At 43.2% G+C, this 10,023-nt stretch overlaps 1 pseudogene; it reads right to left on the bottom strand.

Moving 5' to 3' along the window:
• Positions 1-2,180: 2,180 nt before the first annotated feature.
• Positions 2,181-2,301, bottom strand: LOC136646307 (5S ribosomal RNA; annotated as a pseudogene).
• Between the last annotated feature and the right edge of the window lie 7,722 nt (positions 2,302-10,023).

Raw genomic sequence — 10,023 nt, 5'->3', positions numbered from 1 at the left:
CTTTAAAAGTTACACAGCTTATTTACCATCAAGCTATGGAAAGAATACTATCCTTTCCCCAAGCCTCATTTTGAGGGAAGTGATGTTGCCCCAACCAGCAAGGGAGCAAGACAAAGCAGGGATGCAGGTGGGAAGTGTCTTCACCACTGGTGGTGTGTAGCTGGACGAGGGGCTGAGCACTCCGTTTGGCAGGAAGCCTCAGCACGGCATGCAAACGGCCCCTCCCTTCGGAGCCATACGGCTCCGTTTTGCTCCCCATGCTGGGAATGGCTCTGAAGGGAGGGGCCGCTTGCACACTGTGCTGAAGCTCCCTTCCAGACTGGGAGCTCTGCCCCCTCCAGCTATGCCACCATGCACCACCCAAAGAGGCAGCAAGGCACCTAGTCCCCCCTCCAGCTCCTGTTCGAGACTTTCCCTCTGTAGGATGAGAAGGACACAGGGTCAATTAGAGCCCTGGAGGTAAAGCTGGAGGCCTTGGTGAGATCTAAGAAGAAGACCAAGATAGGAAGAGGTGGGGTGAATCCTTGGAGTCAGTGTGGGGTAACCAGGGTGGTGTAAAAGGGAGGAGGGCAAGACAGCACATCTGCATTGTCTCCTTAACCTTCAAAGGGGGCGTTAGGTCAGTTAAGACCTGCTGCAGAATTTGTTAAGTTCCATAAAGTTGCAGGCCAATTTTAATCTAGTCGCCTTTTCCCATGTCTTATGGGGATATGGAGGCAATTGAACCTTTTCCCCTGTTTGTCACTGAGACATGCTGGCTACTTTTATTCCCACTGATTTTGTAAGTACAGTACTGTGAAAATTTAGCATACGCACATTTCAAGATTTGATACTTTTCTGGTTGATTTATATGAACAAGTTATGAACCAACAGCTTTCCAAACCATCGTAGAATGATAATTTTACTAATATCTGCACTGCACATGCTACTAACACCGGGACTGATAGTGGCAGCAGCCATGAGGCAGCCACACTTCCATAAATCATTTATGTAGAAAGCAGCTGCAGAAGCAACGTGTGTGTGATAACACTCTTTGCATTAGCCAGCTGATAAAATCCTTTTGTCTTTCTAGCCCACACAGTCAATATTCATGCATCCAACTCCTCATAGATTGAAATTCTCTATCATCACAATAGTCTTTATTTTTTTTGCAAGTGTTCGCATGCAAATGAAACAGTTTGCATCCATCCAAACTTTCTTTCGTTCTTTCTTTTCTTTGCTTGTGCACATTACAATTTAAGATGAGCCTTGTCTGAGACTCTATGAATTCTAAATTACATTAGTACACACTTTCATCTATATTTCAGCAGGCTGGTCCTTCTCTCCTTCCTCTAGTTTTGCATGCTGATGAACCCCCAAGGACCATATTTATTTTATTTATTTTTCTCTTTCAGACGTGTAGACCGGCCTTTGGTCATGATGGGAACCAGCTGCGTTTCCATAATACAAGTGACAATGAAATAATTGTAAATACTCCCATCAATAATCTCACCAAAACAGCATCAATCAGCAAGGAGACACCCCCCTCCCAAATTTGTAATGAAATAAAATGAAATTAGGTAAGATCATTAAAAAGAGTCCCAACATCAGGCAGTACCAAAAGCCTTTTCAAAGAACCATGACTTTAAAGGTGTACAGTGTCAGTGCCTGTTTGACTTGTAGAGCGAGGGCATTTCCAAGGGTCAGGACTTCTACTGAAGACACTCTGCTTCATGGTGCTGATTGTGGTGTTGATCAAACTTTTGATAATCTGGGCAACCAAAGCAGGGCCTTAGATGACAATTTGAATATATGGGGAGATACACAGAGGAAAAGGAGGTCCTTCAAGTGTACTGGTCCAAAATCATTTAAGGTTAAAACCAATATTTTGCACTGAACTTGAAGCATATAGGAGGCCAAAACATCCCACACAGAACCCGTGCTGTCTACTTCCAGCAAATTGTTCCAGTTAACAACCTAGCAGCCACATTTTGCACCTGCTGAAGTTTCTGGGCTGTTGTCAAGGGCAGGCTTAAACAGACCACATTTCAGTAATCTAATTGAGATGTGACCATGTACATGGATCACTCTGGCCAGGTCTGACTTTTCCAGGAACAACTCTAGCCGATGCATCAGCCCAGCTGGTGAAAAGTGTTCCTTGATGGTGGTGGTTGGCAACCTTCAGTCTCGAAAGACTATGGTGCCTACAGCACCTGGTATTCCCAGGCGGTCTCCCATCCAAGTACTAACCAGGCCTGACCCTGCTTAGCTTCCGAGATCAGACGAGATCGGGCATGTACAGGGTCAAGAAGCACCCTTAACCTGCATGCCTGTTCTTTGGTGGGAGTGCAAACCAACCAAGAACTGGTTGTAAGAACTATTCCAAGCTCAGCTATGACTCTCCAACCAAAAGCACCTCCCTTTTCTTTGGGTTAAGTTCAGTTTATTTACACTCATCCAGTTCTTAACAGCTGCCTTTACTTGAAAGCAAATCCCTCTGAAGTTAGCCGGACTTTCTTCTAGATAAGCATGCTTAGACTGACAGAACTTCCTCTGGGAACTTTTGCATGCACTCCATTGAAATGAACGGGAGCTAATCTTGTGCACCCACTATTGTGTGTTTCCCACTCATTTCAATGGGACTTGTGCAGGCAATCCTGCTGAATTATAACTTCATAGTGCATGTTGACTCGGAAGTAAATCCCACCACATGCAGCAGCATTTATTCCCAAGTATGTGTGTTTGAGGTTGCAGCCTTACAGCCCAATCCTGAGCTCTGCGTGCTGGTTTATCGCCAGCGTGCACTGTCGCAAACATGCCGTAAGGCACATTTGTGAGCCCTAACGCAGGGGAAGAAAGCTGCCTTGGGCATGCAGGATGTGGCGGAAGCCATTTTTGGTGCCATCGCAGCTGCATGCCCTGGGCAGCTATGGATTGGGCTATTAGACTGCAAACTCTCACCAAGGAGGTGGGCTATGGGATCTTTTCCCATCAAATTAATTATGTGGCTGACAACACACTCTTTATTTAAATTAAAAGTGTTTATTTTTGTTCTGTCTTCACTGTATGTGGCTCATGAAGAGATGGGTTTTCACTGCCAGCAAGCCTTATTTATATATATTTTTTGCAGTGAATTATATTTTTGGCAATGAATCCTGTTTTCTTTTAAATCTCTGACAGAGTATGAGGAGTGGTCCATAATTATGGGCTACAGGTGTTTGCATTTTAGGAGTGAAAATGCATACTCTTAATTCATGACTGTATGGTTCAATGTTTGATGTAGGATGTTGATGCTATTATTGCTGTAAAGGACTCTAATACTGTAATATTATGCTTTAAAATGGAACAAAAATGTAGGCGACCTATGGCTGTGTACACTGGGGAAGCTCACATGTCAACCCGCAATCAATTTACAACATCAGATTATGATTTACAGTACTTGTATGAAATTACCATCATAGATCAGGTTGTTTCCCTGGGGCATTTGGTGGGCCGCTGTGAGATACAGGAAGCTGGACTAGATGGGCCTATGGCCTGATCCAGTGGGGCTGTTCCTATGTTAGTTTTGTAGCAGCTGTTCCTGTACCTGAACATTTTTAATTCAGCTCATGTGGTGAATTGTTTTAATGACAATTGCTTGTATAATTATATGCTGTTTTTCCAATGTGCCTGTAAAATACAATTTTATATCCTGTGGATCAAATGAACAAACTGCTTTTGTAGGGCAAATACCACTGAAAAAGGTGCATATCACTTTATAGCACCTCAGTAGTTGACCATAGAAGCAGCTGACAGGTTCAGCTGTATGTCAGTGAGTAATGAGATATTAAGTGATATGCATACATGTGTGAAACAGTGCTTAGAGGGGAAACACATTGCTAGCCTCACTGCTGCAGAAATATCTTGCAAATATTTCCAATATTTTGAGATACTTTCTCTCTCCTCCCCTGATCAAAAGAACTGAAGTAGGTGTTTTGACAGCCTGTAAAACAAGGAGTACATGGGGGGGGATATTTTCATATAAAAGACCAGTTCATCAGTACTATGAGCTTAATGAAATTTCCTCTTTTGGGTTACATGAAGAAAGCTAGCTTTCTTAATTTAAAAAAAATCAGATATGATCAACATTCCATCTGATTTTCATTTCTTTTGAAAATTAGATGCTTACTATTTACTGGATCATAATTAGACATCACCCTTGTTTTGCCTGAGCAAATGCATCCAGGCCCTTTGTCAGTTTTTCTTCTTCAATTTCGCACTGCCATTGTCTGACCACAGAGCAAGCAACTACAAAAAGATCAAGAGCATACTGTGAGATGTTTAGTCAGTGCCACAGACTCCAACACAGCAGAATTTGGTGCTACTGGCCAAACTCATCAGAATTCCATACTCGTCAGGCCCCTTCTTTTGCCACATAGGGCAGAATAGTCATGTTTCATAGAGTTCCAATGCATCCCTCAAGCAGAAAGAAGGGTAATGTTCCAAGTCATCATGCGCATAGCCCCAACAGGGCAGCACTCTCCCTCACAGACTCCAAGTATGCATCTCAGTCTAGGTAACAGGTGGAACTGATGCTATTGTCAGGCCCTTCTGACTCTCTCTGTGTTTCTCGTTGCTCCTCCAACAGGCAAAGATACCAAGGGAAGCCTATAGCCTGAGTGCCTGCATTCATTAGTATGTGAGCACAGCTGATGCTCAGTGAAGTTGCTGACCAGCACATTCTAGACAGGCCTCTGTGGCTTTGCAAACTCATGGTAGAGAATGAACCAACCTGCGTCCATACTGACACCACTTACTTGACTGTCTGTTGGATCACTTGCAGTGACACAACAGCCCTGCCAAGAGAAGATAGTTATCAACCCCACGCATTTCTCCTTCAGATGCTGCTCTATCACTGACACAGCACAATAAAAATTTGACTGGATCACATTTGATCTCTTTGTGTGGAATCTCTCCCACATTAGTTGTTTCTTACCCAATCTGGCCTCAGGGTGTGACTCTGCAAGGAGGCCCTCTCTGCTTAGGGACTGCAGCACCCTCACTCTGTGACTCCTTAGGGTCCAAGGAAGCAATGCTCCTCTATGGTCAGGAGCCCTCTGCCACCACAGCCAATGAGGCCAATAGTGGCAGGAGGGGGGGGTACTATACCATCAGCCATGCTGGCAAGTGCCAGCAATGATACCCCTGGCAGGGGTGTGTTTGGTTGTGGCTAGATGAGCAGGCCACTGCAATAGGCATCCTGTGTCACACGCCAGCCTGATGATTGGCCCATACCATGCTCCCTCCAGGTGAGTTCAGCTGCTACTGGCAGGTGTAACTGTTTGTTATGATGAGATGTTTGTTGCCTGACATCTGCTGTGGCTTTGTGGTAAGAGAGCAGCTTTGCGATGTGGCTATGGGGTCTATACTTGCCCCCCCTGACTCCTTTTAGCAGGATCAAGAGCAAAAAGTGAGTACTGGAGGGTCTGCTTCTTGCAGACTGTAACCAGAGCCACGGGTGTAAAATTTTCCTGGTCTGCATGCAGGAGTCAGCTGTTTGCTCCTTATGAGTAAGCAAGCCTCAATAAAAATTCCTTCCCAGTGTGCTTTTAACTGAAGCAATTAGCAAGCACAATATATGAGAGGGAAAAACAAAACCATGAAAATGAATGAAGCAGAATCTAAAGAAACCCAGAACTTGTACACAAGTTCAGGAGTTAATTGTATAGAGAAATGGTTAGGAAAAAAAGGACAGAATCCATGGAAATTAGACTGCTTTGAAAACAATGATATTTGTGGAAAAATAGTTGATCTTTGTGAAGAATTCAAAAAGAAATACAGACCAAGAGGGGCTAAGAAGGATGCAGTTTTTGCTCATGCCTTGTGGAATGGTATTTTGACCTTCCAGAAAAGCATACAAATCTTGAAGAAGGAGTTTGATGAAAAACAGGATCAGTGGAATAAAGAAAAGGAGAAGAAAGAGGATAAAATAGAAATACTAGAATGTAGGACAGAGGATCTTAAAAGAGAGCTAGAATCATGGTTAGCAGAATTTAAAAGAGATCAGGAGATTCAGTTAGAGAAGATAGCAGAGAAAGAAGGCTAATATAAATAATTCCCCTAAACAAAACAGCCTTTTTAGTAACAACAGAGATATTTCTCAGATGTGTGTGCTTGTGGGAATGACATAAGGAGACTTGAAATCCTGGGTGCTGGGACTCCTAGCAACTCTTTACTTTCATGCCTTTGATGCTTGCCTACAATAGCTTCTGCAGCAGGCAAGAGTGCTGTTGCAGCCTTGGCTTGTGTTTCTGGTTTCCTTGGAGCATCTGGCCATGTTCAGCGGGGCGACTTTTGCCATGTTGCTCATTCGTAGCAGCTGGAGGTGGGCATCACCCCAACACTTTATGCTCATTGGCCTTATGCTTCCCTGCTCAGTGGCAGTGATTTGTTTACTCTGGCAGTGGGTCTCTGGCTGCTGGTGTTGGGGCTGAGTGGATGCAGTGACTGGCTCCGTGGATGTCAGATTGTGATTACACTGACATCAGGATACTGTTCAATGACTGATGGGGCTATGTTGAGGTTTCCATGGATGCCAGAGATTTTGCTGGGAAGGACTGTGCCAATGCAGGTGGGACCTCAGTATCCACTGATTTGACTCACCACTGATACTGAAGTCCACCTTTAAATGCCTTGTAACAAGGGAAAAACCCAAAATCCAATTTCCCACCTTCTTGCTGTTAAATAATTATAATTTCATTTCACTAGTTTCCATTATTCACCCCATCTAGTGGCTGAATGGAGTATAGTGTCTATACTAATGCATTCTGGGGCAACAATGGAGGAGCAAGAAACCTGGAAGTGGGTCTTTAAAGCTATTTTCCCACTGATATGGTATTCACTGATTTTATCCACTGGGGGTTCTGGAACGGAACCCACAGTGGATAACGAGGCACGATCTGTATAACTGGGAGGGCTGTGCTGCTATGACTGGACAGGCTTGGGCTACAGCAGTTGTTGCACCAGCATTTGTGTACTGTTGGTGCAGCATCTGAATAGGATTGGACTCTTAATTAATTTGGTTCGTTCTGCTTGCTTGTGGCAGCAGAAATGATGGATCAATACAGAGACAATGCACAAAAATTAAAAGACCCACAAAACTCTATAAAATCACATGAAACTAGAAGCAACTATAATGCATAGGTTTTTTAAAAATTTAAATTGTGGTGGCAACTTGAGTCCCTTCGGGGAGAAAGGCGGGGTAGAAATAAAGTTATTATTATTATTATTATTATTAACTTCAGCATGTGCTAATCAAAATAAACTTAAGTGAATTTAAAAAAAACCCATTGCCCATCCCTTCTCACTCTACGAAGGAGAAAGTAAAAAAGAACAGATTATATTTGTTATTGCCTCAGAAATTTCCATCACACTCGTGTTGACTGTAATTCAGGCACACTGGCAAGAAATTGTCTTAACAGATGGTTGGCGGCTCTTGTCGTCAGAAACAGTTCTGAGCATGAACTTAACTGAGTGGGTTAGGACTGTATAAATTAACATCTTTCAAGTCTTAGATAGTCCCCGGTGAATTTTCTAAATAAACATTTGCAGTTTCTCAAGACCTTTCGGTGGAACAGGGAGGATGAAACAAAGCTTAATTTCTCTCTTTTAGAAAGAGCATGCTTCAACACCCCACCCCCCCAAAAAAAATAAATAAATCTGGGACTAGTTAACGAATAAAGTTAAAGTTCAACTCACACACCAAAGAAAAACACAGAAATAAAATGTGCAATTACAGCATAATATTCAGCACTGGCAACAAACAAAGACAAAAAATCATTTTCTTTGCTCTTTGTTTCTCCCCTTCCCATAAAGCTCATAACATATTAACAAATGCGTATGACCCCCAACAGAGGCATTCATGTCCTTGTAGGTGGGGTGCCTCTGCACTGCTCTGTGTGCCTGACTGCCCAAGAGATACTCTGCCCTGGAGGGGTGGGAAACTGAATCCAAAGCCGCACATCTTGCCTCTTGTGGGAGGGGTGAGGTGGTAGGGCAAGATTCATTGTCCACACTCTTCACTATTTGGTGCTACCAGCGTTCAGCTACACCCTCTGTCTTCTCTGCTGGCAGCTAACAAAAGCGTAAGAATCCAATCTTATGGGCTCTGCTGTCAGCCACAAACTTGCATCAAGCACGGAATCACCTTCCTTTGCGTGACCTGCAGTGTGATTTTTTTCAGAGCATTGCAATAGCTAGCTTGGGAATAGTGGGATCTTGGAGGCAGAGTCTTCTGGTCCATCTCCACTGAGTTATCCTTTGCATGAGAAGCATGAGGCATCTGGAATCTTGACAATGACTTCCGTAAGGTCCATCATAACAGCTTTAAATCACAGTCATGTATTCAAGTCAATTATATGGGCACACAGGCTTTTAATTGGTTTTGAAACTCAGCTGTTCTTACAACACAGGAACCCAACGTTAATTCCAGGGTCAGCCAGTGATCTCCCAGCACCTGACCCAGCATGCCGAATGTTGCCTCTTCTTGCATGGTGATAAGCCAGGATCTCCTCCTCCTACTCCCTGAATTACGAAAAGGAAAAGAGTGGTGGAGGGGTTCTCTGGTGCTCTAGCCCTCCACCCTCCTCCACACCTCCTCTTTCACTCTACCCCTTTTTCCTTTCCTAATCCAGCATGTGAGAGGATGAGGAAGAACAGTGGAACTAAGTGGGGGAGGACAGAGGTGGGTGTTCCCCACTAATCTGTAGCCTGAGGCAACCACCTCAGTCAGCCTCATGGATGGGCTGGGACTGAATAGTCCCCTCTAGATTAGAGAGTCAGCAGCATCAGCAACTTGGGGTGCAGCATCTGGAGGTTGTTGGATGCATGATTCCTGCTGCCTTATTTTTCTGGTTAAAACAAATGTGTTGAATCTATATTAACCCAGTCGAACAAAGGGTAGTCAAACTTTCCTTTTCTTGTTCATTGTTACTGTTCATTCATCTTGCTGGCCTTCAAGCTATATTGTTTATTTAATGCAAAGGGGTGAACTTGGCATACCTTAATATATACCAAATTTCCAGAGCAATAAATCAAAGCAACCAAACCTTGCAAAGCTCACAAACTGCAAAAACACACAAAAGCAGCCTTTTAAACTAAGGTTGCTCTTAAGTATTTGGTCACTACTGTGCCAGAATAATACGTGGGGGAACGATATGTACAATTATGTGCCCTGGGGAAAAAAGAAAGAGGTGGGGGGAAAAAAGGTAAAGCCTTGCTGGTACAATGATGTTTTTGATTTCTGGTTTCCATGGTGTTAAATGTACTTTATGTGTTGCTTTCTGCTCACTTCTGCTTTTTGTGCAGCTCCTAAGGGCAGACATCTGCCTATACGATAGTTTATTAGAAAAATAAAATTCATTTACATCTTTGCTCAGTAGCACCTAATGCAAATGTGAATAGAAAAAGGCAGACAATCAGGGAGAAATTGAAACACTTGGAGAGCCTGAATTGATTAACTCTTTTTTAGTCATTGGAATAAGCTGAACAGATAAATGCATATAAATTCAAGAAGAGACGTCTTTCTCTTTAAGATTTGTCCCAATAGCTTTGTGGGGATCTGTTCAAGCATAATGGTTGGAGGGAGCTCTAAAAAACACAGATGCTGCACATTAAATGGAAATTTTTTAATAGATGTATACACAGCATGTTTCCATAAACTGCTATGCAAATACAGCATTTCTCCATGGACGGAATTCAGCATGCAGGGAGATGGGAAAGCATATTTTTTTAAGGTGAGCTCATGGGACGGAACTTCTCCAAGGATTTGAGATTAGACAACTACAGCCAGAATCCAAATAACTGCTTAACTAGTCCATGGATCAGAGTGTGCTTTGGTTTGTGAATCTTGAACAGCTGTCCCCTAACCCCAGGCACCAAGCAAAAGACTTTTGAAAATGAGAGGAATTGCAAAAGTAATTTGTGATATACCATAGAGGCTCATGCGTCTTCCAGAACTGACAGGTAAGTTTGCAAAGTATACAGATAACCTTTGCCAGTTGTTGA

Source organism: Tiliqua scincoides, chromosome 3 (genome assembly GCF_035046505.1).
Source record: "Tiliqua scincoides isolate rTilSci1 chromosome 3, rTilSci1.hap2, whole genome shotgun sequence".
Classification (NCBI taxonomy): Eukaryota; Metazoa; Chordata; class Lepidosauria; order Squamata; family Scincidae; genus Tiliqua; species Tiliqua scincoides.
Note: the sequence above shows the minus strand (reverse complement) of the source record. Positions and strands in the feature narration are given on the sequence as shown.